The 20,974-nt window shown below is 39.4% G+C and overlaps 1 non-coding gene across 1 annotated transcript in view; it reads left to right on the top strand.

The window, feature by feature from the left end:
- LOC114214759 (uncharacterized) overlaps positions 1–20,974 on the top strand; it is a 720,582-nt gene that overhangs the window by 608,342 nt on the left and 91,266 nt on the right. The window contains exon 7 of the transcript XR_015768493.1: positions 2,765–2,804. This is a non-coding gene — a transcript (uncharacterized LOC114214759). The remainder of the gene's footprint in view (positions 1–2,764; positions 2,805–20,974) is intronic.

Genomic DNA, 20,974 nt, shown 5'->3' with positions numbered 1-20,974 from the left:
TGACTAATCTTTATTAATAATACATTTAATTAATAATACATTTGGTTCCTTAGAGATTGATACTATACAATAATTTCTACTGGGAAATCACAGAACACAATTAGACTTTACCATAAACCACCCCTCCCCACTACTCTTGCCTCCCCACCATGTTTTAAGGTCCTGATTCATTTGGGCTTTACAGTTATATATTCTTTGCTAGATATTTATGCTTTGAGCCTAGCATGCTAAATGCAAATGTTTTTCATCGTATGCAAAACTATCATGGATAATTCTTTGCATTTCAGATGAAAACAACTTACAGACATATAAGGTGAATATCACTTAGGCAGAAAGGGCACACATATCAATAAAATAACAATTTGAACTGAAGAGGAATAAACCTATGTAGATTAATACATATTCTCAAAATTGCAGATTGTAATTCAATCAAGAAGTAGGGGCCTTTTGACGTTTATGAACATTTATAAATTGTATAAGAACTCTGAGATTGAATTTTTAGCCTTAATATTAAATTTGGGATAGGTATTATTGTTTTTCATTAATATATAAAGACGACAATTATATCCAATAAAATCGTCAATTTAACTTGGCTTTAATTTGTCTTAGACTGTGACGTACACACTGTGATTTTTCTCTCCATCTTGGATTCCTGTCATTGACAGCCTGTGTGTCACTTGACATCCAAGAAAGATATTTCTTCTTCATTCCAGACCTTGAATGTATTAGTCAATCTGGGTATAACTTACATTGATCTCTTTTGATCACATCAAAAATTTAACTTTGACTGATTAACTTTTATGAATAAATGCTCCTTGAAATTTGAAAAGGAAAGTTATGTGCTCAGATATAAGAACACAAATGCTAAGTATAGTTTTAAAAAAGCGTAATGTATTATTGAGAGTTATTGGGTTTATAATGTGCAACAGAGAAATGATAAGTGAGCATATTTCATAGATAACCACTAATCACATTTTATACTTTTTCCCAAAGGTTGGGGAAAAAAGCAAGCTCAGAAAAGTTGGGAAGGAAGGAAGGGAGGGAGGATGGAGGGAGGAAGGAAGGAAGGAGATTTAAAAAATAGACTGGTGCAATGGTCTAGGATCCTGGCTTGTAGAAGGGACTAGAATGTAGCAAAACTTAGAACTTAAAAGTCTTTGAAGACTAGTCAATCTTTATATATAGTTCAAGTTTGCATGTACTTTCAATGAATCATACATAATCTAATTATATTGCTTAAAGTTCTCATTAAACTTTTCAAAGTTTTCATCAATTTTGTGAAAAAAATTGAAAGCAGTGGAGACTCCCAGCCTCTCTTGTGTTAGCATACCTTGTGATCCAGGCTGCAGATTTTCATCTTAACTCTTCTTGTTCAAGGAGGGGAACAACACCATCCTTCACACTTACATGTGCATGGACAGGGTTTCCCATAGGTGATAAAGAGCAAACTTTTCCTTTGGAGGAACCTCTATGATAGTGCACTTGTCTAGAAAACTTGTTGAGAAGTGAAATCTCTTTGACAGGTTTGTTTGTGTTTGCTTTAGCCTTATTGTATGCTAACTTATATAATCACAAGCTTCTACTTGATCTCTTTTAGTATGATTTGTTTCGCATATTTCTGGAAGCCTTCTATGAAGTGGTTAAAATCATGGTGTCAGAGAGGCAAGAATTCAATCAGCATATATTGAGTCCTTGATATATTTGAGTGGGGTGTGGGTAGAGAGACCTGCTTTGTTTTTTCAGTATCCCTGTTTGGTTTATTAATCTCTCATGGATCTTCTGTTACTTCTGTTTTATTTTTCTATAAGAGAAGCTGTCAAAACAGTGGTGAGCAGGCCAGTCCCATCATAGCTTATTTGGCTTGTGAGTCTAAGATTACAAAGAAGAATTATCTGATTTGAAATACAGAAGGAGAAACTGTTAAGATCAACTCCCTGCAAACCTGAGGTTTTCATCATTAGAGATGTGTTTTGGGAGACAGATGTTTTCATTTAAAATCATTTTGTCGGAGGGGACATTCCTGGGCTGGAGAGAAGGGGCAGAGGAGGCGGTATATGGTCCTCAGTCTGCACCAAGCCAACCTGAGGCTGCATCGCATCAGGTTGTCAGCTGAGGGGCGATAATGCATGTAGGTGTTACATCTGTCTAGAGGATCTTCTGGGCATTAAACATACTGAATTTACCCTTAAAAGAGCCAAAGTTTATCAGAGTTTTATTCATCTTTATCAAAATTAGTTAAAATTTGTCCTGTACTACACAGTAAAGATTTTACCTATTCTAGTCAGTTCTGCCCGATAGATATTTATGCAGTGATAGAAATGTTCTACCTCTAAGGCAGCCACCAACCACAAGTGGCTATTGAGCACTTGAAATGTGGCTAGTGTGACTAAGGAACTAAATATTTCGTTTTTTTATTCAAGTTTAACTAATTTAAATAGATAAGTATAGATAGTGGCTACTGTATTAAAGAGCACAGCTCTAGAAAATACCCATTTAATTCGGATCAGAATGAAGTTTACAAAGAAAGAGATTGGCACTCCTCGTGCCTGGAAATACTGTTGGTCATATAGCAGGAGACTACACCTTTGGAAAATTTTATGGGGCTGGATCTCTTTTTTTTCTTGGGCTACAGGTAATAAAATAGGCTCCTACTGCCCATCCTCAGGAGCAACCAGTTCTGTCTGTGACTTAGATTGGTTTTCCTTCTCCCTACAGTATCACTGGGTTTATTTTTAATTCCTTGTTTTTGTTTTTGTTTTTCCAGTTCCGTGACCATCAGTCTGTGGCCTTCCCCTTCTCTTTATGTAAGTAAAAGTGGTTTCTTTACTTTTCAAGAAGGCGTCATATTTGGGAAATTCGGATCTTTATTGGCATGTTTTCTGGTTGACTTTGTTGTGGTTTCCAGCACTTCTGCACTATATATTAGCTTCCTTTGGGTTTGGAATCGGTGCTATTGGTGGTGGTAGTAGTTGCCATCCATGAGGGGATTGAAAAGACCGGGGCCTCACGCATTGGACGTCTATAAAGACTGCCTTTTACTCAGTCGCAGCTGCTGTTTGCAGAAGTCACTGCTCCTCTCCACTAGAGCTTACATGCTTCAGCCAGATATCTGCAACAGTCAGGCTTTTGCTCCACTGTCAGTCAGTGGGTAATTATTTATTCTTCAGTTATACCCCCATCTCTAGGTCCAATAGTTTTTAATTTCAACTTCTGGGTCAGAGCTTTCATTTATGGACGAAATCTCCGATACCCTTTTACTCAAGAAGTACAAGCGTGAACTCTAAGGCTTGATCCATTTAGGCTAAAATTGTGCCTGTCATAGCAAGTCCAGAAAAAAAAAAAAAAAGAGAGAGAGAAATCCGGGATTACATGTGCCAAGAGGGCTATAGAAGGTACCGTCCTTTTTTAGAAAAGATGGGAAGTCATTTGAAAAGGGAGAAATAAAAAAGAGGAAACTTGATTTCAGATGAAAAGAGGGAATATTTGCTCTTTAAAGCCCAAACCAGGCTGCACAGAATGGGTTGGGTAAGTTTTACCTCGGGCTGCTTGTAAGAGGTTCTACAGCAATGAACCCAAATAATCATAGTCACTCAACTACATGAGACATCACCCGAGACATGCTACAGGTAGGGACAGTCACCTTATGTGATAAATAATCATCAGTATCTTCCCAGCTGCTTTGAACTCTCTGGTGAACGCTGTCCCTTATTCGCAGCATCTGTCTTACTTCACTGACTTCTCACTCCGAGGTATTTCTTGTGTGGTAATCATTTGCACAGAAAGGGGGTTCCCCTGGCTCGCCTACATGAGTGTGGCTTCCACTGACATTCCTAGAAGATAGTTGCAAATATATTCAGGAGAGCAGAATCCCCCAAAGGACAGACCGTAAGGCTAAAGTCCAAAGTGACAGCCATTTGACAGAGAAGGGAGATTGGGGACTGTGTGTAATGCATTTATACAGCAGGGGTGGATCCTCCCTGCTCCTGACAAGTCTTGTTATTCCTTATTCTCTGTGTTGATAGATCAGGTCTGTCAATGCTTTGGAGGGTGTCAGTGTGCATGCTTATGGTTACCACTTTATGTTTCCACATCCCTACTTCAGTTACCTAGCACTGCATATTTCTAGTCCTCTGACTGGCAAATCATTTTCGTTACAGTTCTTTTGTGTAAAAACAGTTCACATAATAGCTCTGTGTTAGACAAGGCATTAATCCTCACATCACCGGGGATGAGTCAGCACAGTGCACTCCTGCCCGCACGGCTCAGCTATTATGACGTCAGCACTGTAGGGCAAGCCTCAGACACAAGCAGTACAGGGGACTGGAGACCTGTGTCACAGATTAGAAATCGAGGGGGAGACCTTTGAGATAAAAACGTAATTGAAAGGCTGTTTCTGGCTCATAGGAAAATGTGAAACTGATTCTATGCTACATCAACCATTAATCAGGCAGCTTCTAGAGAGATCCTAGTTTTTAACCAGAGACAGGGCTGAGAGAATGACCTATAATGGGCTGACAGCTCATTCCTCTACCCACTAACCTTGTCCCACCCCCGGGCCAGGCTTCATGCTTGCTTGGGTTGTTCCAAATCCTGAGGCTGCTTTTATTTCAAGGGTGACACGGCCTGTGACAGTCCTGCTGTCCTCAAGTACCCCACAGACATAGCTGATGGCTCCAGGGGTGGTGCCCCAGATACCTATCAAAGGGAAAAGAAAAGTTTCTTGGGAACAGATCAGAACATTATCTCCCCAGTGTTTCTAGCTCCTAGTGCCTCTTCAATGGCCTTCTCCAGTCAGGTGCAGAATTTTGCCTTCTCTCCCTGGCACTGCATTTAGTCCAAAGTCCCAATCTGGATTTGACACAGATTTCAATGGGAACTGAATAGCTTCCAGATGTTCCCCCCAAGAGTTTTCCATCCCATTACTCTTTAGCAGAAACAAAGAAGAGCCCTCTGTAGCCTGCCACACTGCCTTAAAGCAGGTAGCACAAACTTAGCCTATTTGAGAAACCAAGTTATTACAAATTAGACCTCTCTACAGTTCAGGCTCAGATTCTTTCTCAGAATAATGCCTTTCAGTATTGAAAACTCAGTATTGAAAAAGCTGAAAATTCATTGCCTCACTGACATTCTCTGCTAACAAGACATTCTTCCATCACACCCTCTATCCCTCACTCTTCCTCTCACCCAGTGATAACCGTCAGAAAGTGCCTTACTCCTGCAATCTTCTGCCTTCGTTAGATTGCTAATAGGCTCCATGCGTAGCTTATAGAAGCTAATGCTACTGCTTGGCTTAGTTTTGATTAATATCATGCACAGCTCTTTATTCAGTTTCCAGTCAACAAACATTCGTGGAAAGCTAGTCACTATGCTTGGTTCCTGGAACTCCAAGATAAATAAGAAATGCTCCCTGTTGCTAAGAATCTCAGAGTCTGGTAGGGATGATAAATAGTAAATAAAGGCTGTGGCATGTGATGGACATGGCAATGGAGGCATAAACAAGACGTAGCAAGAGGAACAAGAAAGGAGTGCCCACCTGCCCACATAAAAGCCTACAGAACGAACTGCAGTTTACTAAGTCAATGTAGGGGAAGGGAAAGAAAAGGGGATCATAATATGAAAAAAGAAAGAGCCTTTTCAAAGCCAAGAGGTGTCAAGCAGCAGCCAGCTCTGGAGGACAGTAGTTCAGTGTGACTGGAGCATGGTGGTTGAAAGGGGAGCCTGGGAGATGAGGCTGGAAAGTGGGGAGGGGGCAGATTGCAGAGGGTCTTGGAAGCTGTGTGAGGGAATTCGGATGTTGATGCGTCAGGCTTGAGGAGGCTTTGAAGAATTTTAAGCAGATTTATGATTTAGAAAAAGAGCACTCTGGCCAGTAGAGATGGATGATTGAAAAAAGGGAGACCAGGTCAAAGGTAAAAACCAAGGGCCTGGACTGTGCAGTGGGGATGGGAGTGGAGAGGAGAGGCTCTCTGGTAGTGTTGACATAGACACTGCCATCTGCGTAATGCTAGCATATCTTGGCCTAGTGCACAATCCTTGCCTTCTAGGAGAAAGGTTGATGTGTTGTGTAGGGCCAAATTTCAGACCAAAGCACTCTTTATAGGGGTTTACAGGAGACCAGAATTTGAACTTGACCTCACTCTGAGCTGCTGCCTGCTGGTGTGACTCCTTCTCCCACAGTAGATTTGGGGAGAGCGTCAGGCAGATAAGGAAGAAGCCATTTCCAGTGTCCTGCTTTTCATTTCTTTCACCTGAAATCGAAGTATCTCTTAATAATATCCCCCTAAAGTCAAGCAATACCCAATTTCCTATCATCTTCCTATGCTGTCTTTTTCTAAGAAGTTTCAAGCCATTGAGCTGAATGGCAACGTATATACTGCTGGTGTTGAAACAGTTCAGTATGTCTCTTACTTCTTTCTGAATTAGAGTTCACCATAAATGTGCTTTTCTCTTGTTCACTTTGGGCTGCCAGGACAATTTAAAGGAAATTTTCAACAGCTTATGTTTCATGGACCATGTTCTCTTTTGCAAATGGGAGGGGATGTGTGGGTGTGTTTAAGTCTTCTCTATATTGCTTGGTTTGAGAAGATGAACAAGATGAGGAGTAGAGACCTATTGAAAGCCCAGGTCCCCCCAGTGACCTGAATGCAGACTGTAGGCTGGTGATCAGATGGTCAATTATGTGTTTGTCAAAACATAGTGGGCTGTATTCCAGACTGCCAGCTTTGGAAGCCCAGCTTCTGCCAACCAAATGTCATCTGGGAACATGCAACACTGGGCACTGTGAAGGAGTTTGAAATAGACCATGCCACAGCCAACCTACTGCCAGTCTTATAGCACCAATATGGCATGCACAGCCGGGCCCCATGTTTCAGAGCTCAGGAATTCACTGTACTAAATTCAAGAGGTCAGATGGGTTCATGTTTTCAAAGCCCCTGTTCTCTGCTTTGAACATTGTGACTTGCTCCTCAGTGATTTCCAAGTGATTTTTCTAGTCATATCTCTGTGGAAACCACCCTTTTTGTGATAGTTATGAGAGCTTGTAGAAGTCCCAGAGGAAAGAAAAAAAATAAACTCGCTCTGACAATGACTGTGATTCCAACAGAGGGATTCCAACTCTTAGGAAATTACATTAAAGGTGCATAGCTTTTAAAATATCAGGAACCACCTTGGCAACTTATAAAAAGCAGAAGGGCTTTGCCTATTTTATAAAGTGATTTGCATATACCTGCATAAATAATGTCCCCACCTGTACTTTTATGCATTTAGGTTGAATAAATTAAATTCAGTGATCTTTTAAATACTCACTGTCTTTCATTGCTCAGATACCATTTTCAGGACCCTTCCTTTTAATTTTTTTTTTCCTGTGGTAGGAGTGGCTATTTTTTTTCAATCTTTTGACTAATTCAGAGAATCAAAACACTCTGCAGACTAGTCTACCACACCTAAGAGCGTTACCTCCCTCTACTTGCATTTCTCTTAGCCTTTCTGCCTATCAGACCATGCGTTCCATATGCTTTTCATAAAGGAAAATGGGAGTATGTGACCAGGATGAAAACTCAGCACATAATAGGATCAAGCTTCACTACCTGTCTGTATCCAGACTGTGCTTTACACAGCTCAGGGACATACTCATCGTAACCTTTTTTTCCACTATTTGGCCTCTGCCACCATCCGTTCAGAAACCATCCAGCCACTAAACCACATTAATTGTAACTTGATCCTTCAAATCACAGCCTGGTCAGTGGGCTGTGTAATAATAAGATATTATTAAGCATTTACTACACCAAAAGAATCGTGTTTAGTAGGGAACTAAAACATAAATCTAGGACATTGCCCTTGCTTGCTCTTAAGGAACTCAAAATTGGATTAGGGAAAGAATTTATACTATTGAGTATTCTGTATGCATATCAGACAATAAGTGACAATTCCAAAAGGAATGATACAGTCCAGTAAGTACTATAGGATTTCATTCATGAAAGAGAACCTTGAGGGCTAGAAAGCTTCATGTAAAATCTGATTTAGCTAGGTCTTGAAAAATGGCTAGAATATAAAAAAAGATGAAGAGCAAAAGAATGATATCCCAAGCAAAAACATAAACCTAAGTGTTAGAATCTTTGAGGGGGTCCAATAAATGGCACTGCTCTTTCCCACTCAAGTTCTAAACCCATTGAAAAACAAGACAAAAGAACTGATAGCTGGGGAACAAAAATTTTTTATAAGGCTTGGTTGAAGGATGTATGACAGGTAAAATGGGCTCATTGACTCCCTTCCCTTCTATCTAAACTTTAGAAAAGCCCTCCCAAGGGAAAATTTGGATCTGCATAAGAGCAATACTCTTCCAGGTCACTAACTCCCACTTGTCTAAGCGGGAAGAGAAGGAGAAAGAAGCTAAACTCCTGCCCTTGCAAACCTCAATAGATCTGTTCCCCTAATTAAGAGACATGGAGCAATGGCTGTCTTACCAATAAGATGATTCACCTCCATGGGGAAGTATAAGGAATGAGACAGAGACAAGTTGTGTTTAGAAAACTTCTTTCTGGAAACTAGGATTTGGGAAGAGGCATTCCTACTAGTCTTCTGATCTACAGGCTGGAAAACAAGAAGCAGAAGTACTGAGTGAGATGAAAATGAGAACCATAGCCAAGAGGCTAAACAAGGTACTCATCTAAGGAGACATAACTGGAGTTGGAACCTGTAGTTATAGAATTATTGGAGATCTAAACTAAGGGTTCCTTTTCAGACTCTGGGAATTACCTGAATCAGAACCCCGGGGAACAGGCAAGAAATTAAGATAATGGGCTAAAACCTCATTGGGAAAAAAATACAAAAACTCTTATCTTTAGTTAAACTAATAATCACAATAAGAAGTAGCATGTGTTGAGTACTTGCCTTGCTTTAGGCACTGGGCAAAATACTTTTTAACAGCTATCTGATTTAACCTTTAAAACTACTCTAATAAGTAGATGCTGTTGTAATCCTAATTTTGAAGATGAAATGGAGATTGAGTATTTTGAGTAATTTTTTCAAGGATGCCTAGTAAGTAAAATAGAACTTGAATCCAAAACTATCTGTCTTAAAAGCCTTGGCCAAATTTCATCAAACACAAAGTGAATGTCTACTAAAGGCTGAAGATATAATGGCAAGCAAAACAGACATGGTCTCTGCCCTACTCGACTTACAACTTGGGGGACGGAAGACATATTAATCAAATGGACATACAAAAGAACTTATAATTACAAACTGTACTTGCTGCCATGAAATAAAAGTTCCAGGAACTCTAGGAGGAAATTTAAGAGGGGGATCTAAGTGAGTCTACGAGCTTTTCAAGGAGCTTCCCTGGGAAGTGATATTTGAGCTAACACCTGAAGATGAAAAACAAGAAATGAGATTAGGTGGTGGTAGAGGTTTCTAAGCAGAGGGTACAGCATAGGTGAAGACATCAAATATAGCTGGATGGAGAGAATTTGGTGAAGAGCTGCCCCTATTGAGGTTGAAAAGTTATATAATGATGTCAGAATCTTTGTAGGCCAGGTTAAAGACCTTCCTCAGGACAATGGGAAAGCAAACTTAAGAAGGAATGTAATATGATCAATTTCGTATCCTAAAAAGATCACACTACTCTTGCACATTTATCACAAACAGGTGGAAATATATCCACACAAAAACCTGTACACCAATGTTTATAACAGCTTTTTTCATAATATCCCCACACTGGAAACAACCCAAATTACCTTCAATGAGTGAGTGGTTAAACAAACTGTGGTATATCCATACCATGGAATACTTCTCAGCATTAAAGAGTAACCCTCAAAACATACAATTTAGATTAATCACAAAGGTATTATGCTGAGCGAAAAAAGCCAATCTTCAGATTACATACTTTATGATTCTATTTATATGGCATTCTTGAAATAAAACTATTAAGATGAAGAACAGGTTAGTGGTTGACAAAGGTTAAGGAGTGGGGGAGAGATGGAACTGCCTGTGGCTATCAAGGATGGCATGAGATAGCCTTATGATGGCACTATTCTGTATCTTGACTGTGGTGGTGATCATGCAAATCAGTATCGGTGATACAGGTGCATAGAACTAAATACATGCACACATAGCCACACACACACACACACACACACACACACACACACACACATGCATATAAAACTGGTGAAATCTGAATAAGATGGATGGATTGTACCATTGTAAAACCAAGGTCAATTTCCTGATTGTGATATTCTACTATGGTTATATAAGATATTACTGTTGGGTGAAACTGGGTAAAGGGTATACCACCAGATCTCTCTGTATTAACTTTTACAACTGCATGCTGATCTGCAATAATCTTAAAATTTAAAGTTAAAAAAGATCAAGCTAGTGCATTGTGGTGAATGGTTTTGCAGGAGCAAAAGTAAGGAAGCTATTGTAGCATAGCAGATAAGACATAGACTAGGCTAATGACTGGGAATGGAAGAAAAATAAATGGAACCGAGGGATAATACAGAAACAAAATATACAGGATATTCTCATGGATTGTATGTGGGAGATGGAGGAGAGAGAAATAGCAACTGTGACTACTGGTGTTATGCTCATAAAACTGTATGGAGGTTGGTGCCATTCATGGTTATATGAAATACCAAAGAAGAACGGAATTGAGGGAAGATTATAAGATCTATTTTTGAGATGTCCAGTGTGAGGTGTTTTTGATAAAGATAAGTGAGCATATTGACTAGACAATTGAATATATACAATTGGAAATCAGACGTAAAGTGAAGGCAAATGAGGCTTTTGGCATGGATGATACACCTAGGGTGAGGAGTAGATTAAGGAGAAGGCCCAAACCGAGACTTGAGGAACTCTTACTATTTAATCAGCTGGGAGCAAAAAATGAGCCTGTGAAAGAGCCTCAGAAGGAACAGCTACGGGTAGGAGAAAAACCAGAAAACATTGGCACAGAAGCCAAGAGAAGAGAATGTTTCAAAGAGGGTGGTCAGTAGTGAGACGTGCTGCTGAGAAGTCAAGTCAGTCAGGGACTGAAAACTGCATTTAATATATTAATATGGAGGTTGTTGCTGACTTTGGCAAAAGCTGTTTGGTTGAAGTGGTAGAAGCAATAACCTGTTTGTAATAATATGGGGAAAGAGTGAGAGGTGAAGAAATAGAGACCACAAATATGGATAACTCTTAGAAGTTTTCCTGTAAAGAAAGGACAATGAGCTAGTGTAATGACTTGGGAATAAGGGAGTGAGGTCAAAAGATTGTTTGAGAAAAATGGAAATATTGGTGTTACTATGCATTTGGGAAGCATACAGTAGAGAGGAGAGATTCAGTTTATGGAAGAGAGAAGAGGTTGGGATGATTAGTAGTGTAAGATTCCTGGTAAGGCTAGAGACTTAGAATCCTGAGCATAAATGGAGGTATTGGAGGAGGGACATCTCCTGTTGTTACAAGAAAGAAGAAGGAAAGGATGGGGGCAGGTGCATGCCGTGTACTGAGAGATTGAGTGTTTTTCCAAATGATAGCTCCTGGGGGGGCAGGGTCCCACTAAGAATAAGTAAGGTGGAGATTTGAGGAAAGTGAAAGCTTAAAATAGTTCCTGGGACAAATGGGATAGCAAGTTGACCAGAGAAACCTAGTAGGATTCTCCGTGGCAATGCGGAAGCCCTAGGTGAATCTGCTGGGTTAATCACCTATGGGTGATTTTTTCCAGCAGTTCGGTGACCAAGGTGAAAGTTCAGAGGAGATGTATATTTGAGTTCAAATTAAAATGGGGTTTTAACTAGTATGTGTGAAAAGACATTAGGCATTTTAGTTTCCTTTTTTTTTTTTTCCCCTCACCGAGGCTAAAATAAAAGGCAGTAAAAAGCTCAGTTCAATTCTCCAAGTAGCTAGCAAGCACCTACATCACACCAGGCACTGTGTTGTATACAGAAAAAACAGTTGAATAAGGTACCATCCCTGCCTCAAATAGCTCATAGCAATGGGAAGCTTGAAAGTTGCCATTTGGTCCAAAGGCCAGGAACATGGGGTTAGATGACTTCTGTCAAAAGACACAGAAACCCACATCGATCCTTCTTTAAAAATTCTGCCTACTCCTTCCTCCCATCCTGCAATTACCTGGTTATTTTCTTGCTTTCTCAAAAAATATCTACTGCCTGACTTATTGCCAAGCCTCGAACATGCATTGTATACATATGAGTGACAATTCTGACTTCTCCCATCACCATTTTGCTAAAATATGATCATTTAGGAACAATTAGATGATCTACTTGAAGCGTGGTATTGGTACTGCGTGAATTTGCTCTAAATTTTAAGGGCTGGCGTCTAACTGTACAGAAAGGCTATTTAAAAGAGGGAGGGAGAGAGGAAGAGTGGGTAGGTAAGTGGAGGAAAGAAAGAGGGAAGGAAGGAAGATGGGAGGTAGTAAGGGAAAGGAAAGAAAACTAATTAATTACAGAAGATCTTATGTAGCAACCTATCCTTGTTTTTCAAAGAACTTCCATTTGAAATGAATGCTTGAGCCTCCATTTCTAGTGGTAGCCTCCACCATCAACCTCCCAAAACGACTTCCAGACCTAGAGACATAGCAGAGTACTATAGAATAATTAAATTCTGGCATCTGGCAACATAGGACAAGATATGAAGAAGACCTGAAGAACGTGGAAATTCCTAATTTCCAGTAGAAATAGGATTCCTTACTCAGATTTATTCTAAGCATTAAGAAATGGTAACAAAGAGGAGGTGGCAATGGTAGCTTTCCTTTATTTGAACACATCCCATTCTGCTAGATTCCTTTAGGAAATGACATTAGGGCCATTTGACTCAAAACTAAATTGCAAATACATCTGGGGTAGGATTTGGCAGCTGTTGAGCAAAGCAGCTGTATTTTTTTTTAATATTTACTTCTTTCATGACTCTATAATTCACACATACTGTAAAATATTAAGAAACTATAGAGTACAGAGAAAACATCTATAATGCCACTATACAGAAACAACTATTATTAACAATTTTTTAGATCACCTTCTGGTCTCTTCTCTGGATTTTAACATAATTGGTCATACATTGTATGTATAGAGTTGTATCCTATTTTTTAACTAAATATTATATGAGTGCTTCCTGGTATAATTACAAACTCTTTTTTTTAAATGCCACTGTAATATCTGAATAATTTTTGAAGTATTTTTATTTATTTATTTTTGCAAGAGAGAGAGAAAATGGGGGGGAGGGGCAGAGAGAGAAGCAGGCTCCCTTATGAGCAGGGAGCCCGATGTGGCACTCGATCCCAGGACCCTGGGATCATGACCTGAGCCCAAGGCAGACACTTAACTGACCGAGCCACCCAGGTGCCCCTCTGAATAATTTTTTATCAATCATGTAACCCCCTAGAATTTACTGAACTGTGCCCTTGATATTGATATTTGGGTTATTTCCAGTATTTCAGTTTTAAAGTCCTATAAGTCAGGAACTACAATGTATCACCTGCAGTTGTCCAACCTGGAGGAAAGTTGAGGCAGGCAGTGATGTCACCCATCAGAAAAATGGTCAGGCAGTGATGTCATCCTATTAAGAGAGTTACTAATTGCTAATGACGATGAAACTCATATTTGAATTTTTAAGAGCTGTTGCAGGGTTTATCTAAGCTCTTTTCCCCCCCAAAGTAAAAGTTCTGACTTTTATTTCTAAAGAGTATACACTTAGTTTTGTTTGAACTTGCTACAATGATGATATAAAAAGAAGAACATAAAATCCATTCAAAATCTCACCTCCCAGAGAAAACCACTATTAACGCTTTGGGAAATATATTTCCATACTTATCTATTCATCTGTCTCTTTTTCTTTCTCTTTGTCTTTCTCTTTCCAAAATGAAAGGAGGAGTTGCTTGCTGTCTGGTAATCTGCTTTTTTACTCAACATTGTAATAAGCATTTTCCATTTCGTAAATACAGATCTACATTATCTTTTTGATAGCTACATTATAATCCAGTTTATGGATAATTTATTGAGTCAGTGACTTATTGATGGACATTTAGGATATTTGGACTTTTTTTCTAACTAAACATCGCTATGATAACTATCTTTATACACATATACATTTTTTAAATGCACTTTCCTAATTATCTCCTTAGGATAAATTTCTAGTAATGGAACTGTCAAAGTAAAATTTATCTATTGCTAAACTGTTCTCAAGTAAACATATATCAAATTAAACCCCCACCGATGAAAAAAGATATTGGCCATTTCCCTGCATCTTCACTAATTTTATAAGTGCCAATTTTTGTAATTTTTGCATATAAGAGTATATTTTCATGTTGGGTGTATGGGATGCTTTTTCCAAGCATACAACCAAAGTCTAAAATCTTTTATTTATTTATTTTTTTTATTATACTATTTTTAGAGAGGGAAGGGGGAAGAGCAGAGGGAGAGGGAGAGAGTGAATCTTAAGCAGGCTCCATGCCCAGCATGGAGCCCAACACAGGACTTGATCTCACAGCCCTGAGATCATGACCTGAGCCGAAATCAAGAGTCAGACGCTTAACCGACTGAGCCACCCAGGCGCCCCAAAGTCTAAAATCTTAAAGAAAATATATTAAAATTTATTATGTGAAAATAAAAATCACTGTGGTAAAAAAAAATATTTTTATACTGGGAAAAAATTGTGACATGTCCCTAATATTTTAAGAGTGATTATAAATCAACAATGAAAAGGTGAATGACCCAATAGAAATTTGGAAGGGCAAACAAGCAGTCTAACACATGTTTAGCTGCTTAGTCTCATTCTTTACGGCAAAGGCAGTGCTCCCTGAAGTCCTATGAGGGCACCTCCAGCACTGTTGGTTATGCCCTGGTGGCATCACCCACCCTCACTGACCCCCTGAGGAATATGGTGGGGAGCAAAGCACAAGTCAGGGGACCTGAGGATCTCTGGGCGGGGGACAGTTCGTGCTTCCCTTGATTACATATATTTATGTTTATTTGGCATCACCATCCCCCAAAGAGGCCAGCTGATTGTTCACTCACATGAGTGTAAAAATGATCATCTAAGCTCTGCCATCAGACTCCAAAATCGGTAAATTATTGGGAAGGGAAAAACACACACTGGCAACTTTGCCTGATCCATGTCTCCAGGGCAGAATTGACACTATTCTACTACCAGATGTACATAGAGATTTCTGGATGTTCTCATAAATAAAGTGCTAGAGGCCATGTCATCAATGTCCTCCACCTTTCCCTCTCTCGTCTGACTCCCATGTGTATTACTACATACTTAATGACAGGGAATACTTTCCAGCAACTTCAGGGAAAGTGAAAGATGCTGGAGAGGCAGAAATGCCGCACTGACAGCATCAGCCCCTGCCTCCACAGTACAGACTGTGACAGGGCGCCTTCCCTGTGTTTTGCGATAGGGAGCGTCTGGGTTCTTGGAGTGAGTTCCCCGAGTCTTTCAGAGGAGCAGGAGTTGTGCAGAGCTGCTCTACGTGGTGACTGGAGCATTCTTTCAGCACGAGAAGTTCATTTGCAGATGATAAGGGACGGCATGCGCTCCAGGGCATTCTTTCTCTGTCCTCGGCAAAAAAAAGTGTACAAGGAAGTTGTGTGTGCCTTAAATCCTTAGACAGTGTCCAGAAAGAACGGAGGAGGCAAAACATGTTAAAGATTCTATGGGAGCCCCTTTAGGCCAACCACAAATGAAGGTGAGTGGTGGGAACCAGGCCTAGTCAAGAGTTTGTTCTCTACCTGAGCAGTCAAACTCCCCCAGGAAGTGTGAGGATGTGGTTAAGAGCCAGGTGTCAGTGGTGCCCAGGGCTGTTAGAGGCCACCCAGCTGGCTCAGTGTTCCCAGGGCTCAGAGTACTGGATATCTGGCTTGCTTATGCTCTTAGAAAACGTCACCTATTATATACCTGCCTCTATAACATAGTTTATACTCAGATGCCAGATGGGGACACCAGTAATGATGATTAATGTTGAGTGCTATTAAATAAGAGTATGCGTATTCCTCTTGTTCTTTATCACCCTTCTCTTTTCCTCCCCAAACATCATGGTTGCCAGCTCAAAGGTGGGCAGGGATATATATATATATATGGTACATGTATGGATGCCTATGTAGGCTATACATATACAGACTACATAGTAGTCTACATACAGAGATGGTGCCTACACAACCTACCTATTCAGAGAAGCTTTCTACTAGGGCACTTGCAGAGGCATCTTGTGCAAGAGATCTTTGTGGTGATAATTAAAAATTAAGGTGTTTTTTTTTTTCTTTTATGCCTTCTTTCTCTAGTCTGTTTGTAATTCCTCATTTTTCCTAATGTGGGGATACTAAAGACAAATCAGCCATATCCCAGAGAATCATTTCCAGGTATTTATTTAGAATGGGCCACGCCACCCCGCACATTTGGTAGGCTAAAATGGATTCCACCTTTAGTTCCTCCTTGTAAATTTCTAGGCTTTTGGTATGTGGAAAATAATTATCACCTCTAATTTAAAATTAACCCTGTATTTTAGGTAAGAGAAGCGTGTGTCTCAATGACAGAATTTGAGTAAAAGGTACACCTAAATCCTTTAATAATGTCCTTTGGTCTGGTCTTCACAAGCAAGTCAAGGATGCATAAGAGAAGTAATAGGAAATCTCCAGTTAAAATCCTCTTCTGGGGGCGCCTGGGGGGGCACAGTCGGTTAGGCATCTGACTTTTGGTTTTGACTCAGGTCCTGATCTCGGGGTCATGGGATCGAGCTCCACGTCAGACTCCATGCTCAGCTCTGAGTGTGTTTAAGTTTCTCTCTCTCACTCTCCCTCTGCCCCCGCCCTCAAATAAGTAAATGAATCTTTAAAAAAAAAAAAATAAAACAAAATCCTCTCCTGGGATTTGTTTCCCTTTCTTGTTTCCATTATCACAAGGCTTAAACAATGTCCACTACATTGGTTCTTCACTAATAGCTTCCACATATTCCTCTAACCAGTTTTATAACAGTACATTTCAGTAAACATTAGAAAGAATCTTAATACTGTTTACTTTTCCCAAAATGCATGAAGTATCTGTTAACAGGATGTCTGCATACTATCTATCCCTCTATGTATAAAGAATCCATTTCTTCATCATCTTATTCCCACCAGTCATTGGCATCACTCATCTAGAGTAGGGTCAGAGGCCTGCCACCTCATAGCTGCTGTGTGGCTGCCACTCTGCCTTAGCGCTGTAATATACCTAGGGAAAGAGTTTCAGAAATGTACGCTAATATCCAGAAAACTACTTCAGAGATCTGAATCTTGGTGCAGGAATCCAAGAGAAATCTTCTTGGCCACTATTATTTGGAATTTTTCCCTTTTACCCAAACAACAAGGAACTACAGCCAAAATACTTAGAAGAATTCCTTTTGAGCCATTTTGGTGTTGGATTCTGGCTTATTCCTTCTTATAAAATGGGGGATTACATTTAAATTCCAGATAAATGTTTCTACCTAATAAGAAACGAATGTGTAATTTTTGACTGTTGTAATAAAATGATCTTTCATGAAGTGCAGCATCTAACACTCATCTCTACTCTTGGATGACCAAGAGATGAAGGGATGAAGGTCTTCTTTAGAGAGGAGACAGAGAGGGTAGCTCCCCAGATGGATGCAGACTTTGAAACAGGAAGGGATGCAACTAGAAACCAGAAAAACAAGAGAGTACTGTGTGCACATTAATAGTACCAGCAACCCTAAAATGAATTGGGCTTTAGTTAAGGTGAAAGAAAAACATGCACTCTAGATACTCATCCATTTCGAGGATTGTGCAGAGTTTAGTTTCTCCTCAACTCTTAGCAAAATTCTTCTTGTAAAAATAACTTGATCTAAGAAGAAAGATTTCCCCACACCATAGTCAGATTATTTCATGGGAACAGTACACCATTGGCAGACCACACTGACTTGTGGACCAGCCTGAGGATCCAGGGAAAATAGACTGAGTGACCCAGAGGGACAGAGTCAGGGCCAGCTGTGCACAGGAGTCTTCACCATCTTCTGAAACCTACCCAAAATCAGCCATTTATTTCCTTTCACAACAATAGGCATTGGAATACTTAAAGATCAAAGTTCCTTTTAAGGCCTGAGCTATTGATGTATTTATATAGAGATTATTTCTAGGTCAGCTGTAACTACCTCTTTCTGTGGCTCAGGACCTCAAAGCAGTCCCATACAGGAACACAGGCACACATATACACACGCACACCCCGTCTACTGATATGAGCTTTTCTCCTGCCTATTAGATGCATTACAAATTTGCTTTTAATGGAGCCTCTCTGCATTCCAACAGAAATATTTCTGGATCTCTCCTGGCTCACACAATATTTGCTGGGTGCACATTTAATATGTTTTAGCTTTACTGCCTGAAGATGGAATCAGGGACATCTACCTGCACATGACAGTGCTTTGGCTCTTGCAGTTGCAGAACTTAATGTATGTATCAGTAATGAAAATCTTAATTAAGAAAGCTGCATCATTGTCCATGAACACTCATTTTTCTCCCCCTGCAAAGCCCTTTGTGTATTGCAGTATATACCTGGTCCAGACAGACAGAGTCCTCGAAGAGCTTGTCTGGCAGATCTTCTCTTGATTATTAACAGCCAGCAAATGACAAAGTCTTACTCTCCTTTTGTCTTGAAGCTGAGGCTTGGAACAGCAGAGCACACAATGTACTGTAGGGTTTGTTTGTGTTTTTTTAAACTTGCTTTTATTACGTTGGTGGGTTTAAAAATCCGACAGTGTTGATCAAAACTAATTTAGGTAACTTAGAGTTGCCAAAACACTAGCAGATGCATATTTACACATATACTCTCAGAGAAATGTAATTTTCCATATAGAAACAATGCACAAACATAAGAAAGGACGATTTTAAGCTGTCTGCCCATGTTTCTGGTGCCTTTGGCCTCCAGGGCTTGAAGCCTGCCATATCCCTACTTATGTGACCTTAGCAGTTACTTCTTTCCCTGTGCCAATGTGCGTGTGCCAATTTGTCATTTGTGCAGACAGTAAGAAGCTTTGGAAAATGGAATAACTTTAGGGAGACAACTAACTATACGCATAAAAAATTGAAAGAATTATTAGGAAGGTCTTTTGAAAAGGTGGCCTATAATTATGTTTATGAACCCATGTCCAATTATAATATTTTAATAATGCCCAAATCATAATTTCCAAAACATAAAGTTAATTTATTTAAAATTCCCTTAAAGGAGGCGCCTGGGTGGTGCAGTCAGTTGAGCATCCGACTCTTGGTTTCAGCTCAGGTCATGGTCTCAGGGTCGTGGGACTGAGCCCCACCTTGGGCTCCACGCTCAGCACGGCATCTGTTTGATGCCTTTCCCTCTCCCTTTCCCTCTGCCCCTCCTGCTCTCTGTCTCTCTCTCTCTCTCTCAAATAAATAAATAAGTCTTTAAAAATAAATAAATAAAAATAAATTTCCTTAAAAGCCTCAAAGCATTTCACTCTTCAAAAGTAGCAAATCCTACTATTAATTGACCTTGAAAGTGACCTTGAACCATGACCTACATCATGAGGAGAGAGATGAATGTGTCATCCACTTGTGTATTGTTCAGTCTTCTGCATTTTCTAAGTCTCTAGTCTATAGCATTAGCCATTTTCTGGAAAGGCCATGTAAATAATTGAATTGGGCTCTAGCCATATATTTATATATCACTTCTACTAGAACAGGAGGGCATGGCCACCTAAAGAAGGTCTAGTAATAAATATTTAGGACCTGTCTTCTTACCATATATATACACTGTCCTCATCAAGAGGGGAGCAGACACACTGTCTAATGTCACTAGTGTGATCTGTTTATTTACTCTACTTCTTAGAACTTAACATGCTTTAGCTCATTTATTTTCAAAATCACTGTAAAGTAGGTAATGGTCAGTTTTCTGCATTTCTGTAACACAAAAAAATTGTATAAATTTTCTCTATGTATCATATGTGAGGAAGACCTTATGGGAAAGTTGTAATTGCACTCTGTATTTTTAATTAAGCTTAAACATAAAAAGTAAATATAACTAGACTTCTGATTTTATACTAGAACCACAGTAAGAGGTTAGAAGAGATGCTATCAGGGCTCTTGGTTCCTAGATAGGAAACACTGTGAACAGGTTGTTTTACTCAGGAAGATTTTCCTTTTCAAGAACCATCTGGCCAACCCTGCCATAAATCCTAAAGCAACTGTTAAAGTAATTGGGCTAGAAATAAGTTGCAGGTATGTAGTGTGAGGCATATAGTTGGCTATCAATAAATGTTTGGAAAATGAATAAATTAATAAATTATGAGTGAATAAGGGAAAAAATGAATTTGTTGGCATTTGAAAGATGAAAGCAGAAGAAGATCAGGTACTTTCCTTAATTTTGGAAAGTCCTTGATTAGAAGTTTGATGTGTGCTGAATTTCTAGACCTTGATATTTAACTCTTCAAATAATAAAATACTCAAAAGAATTATGAAGAATCTTTTAAGATTTAAAATTTGGGTAGATGAGTTACTTTCTGCCTCTAAAACACACACACACATACACACACACATCTTTATTTCAATGAGATAGATCTAAATGGGTGGATGGATAGATAGATAAATAGATGATAGATAGATAGATTGATAGATAGATAGATATCCATGTATGTGTGTAAACAATCAGTGGATCACAATGTAAAACCTACAATAAAAACATTTGAAAAAAAATTGGGTAGATCAAGATAATATCTTTTCCCATTCAATGATCTATAATTTGCTTAAAACTGAAGAGTGACTAGGCCCATTAAAAATGGCAGGTGGCAGGCCTTCTGATGATGTACCTTCATCTCTGCCTCGCTGCTATACCTCAGTGTGTTTCTTCATCATTTTTGTGCTTGAAATACCATATGTTGTATCAACTTTGGCCCAGTCAAGAAGCTGAAGAATCAAGCAGGTTTGGGGCCAAGAAGTCTCATGCAACTGGAGTAAAAGGTCTTTCAAAAGCA

The sequence above is a fragment of the Eumetopias jubatus genome, unplaced genomic scaffold (assembly GCF_037043125.1).
Source record: "Eumetopias jubatus isolate StellerSeaLion01/CBP00866 unplaced genomic scaffold, mEumJub1_p1.0 scaffold_1, whole genome shotgun sequence".
In the NCBI taxonomy this organism is placed as follows: domain Eukaryota; kingdom Metazoa; phylum Chordata; class Mammalia; order Carnivora; family Otariidae; genus Eumetopias; species Eumetopias jubatus.
Note: the sequence above shows the minus strand (reverse complement) of the source record. Positions and strands in the feature narration are given on the sequence as shown.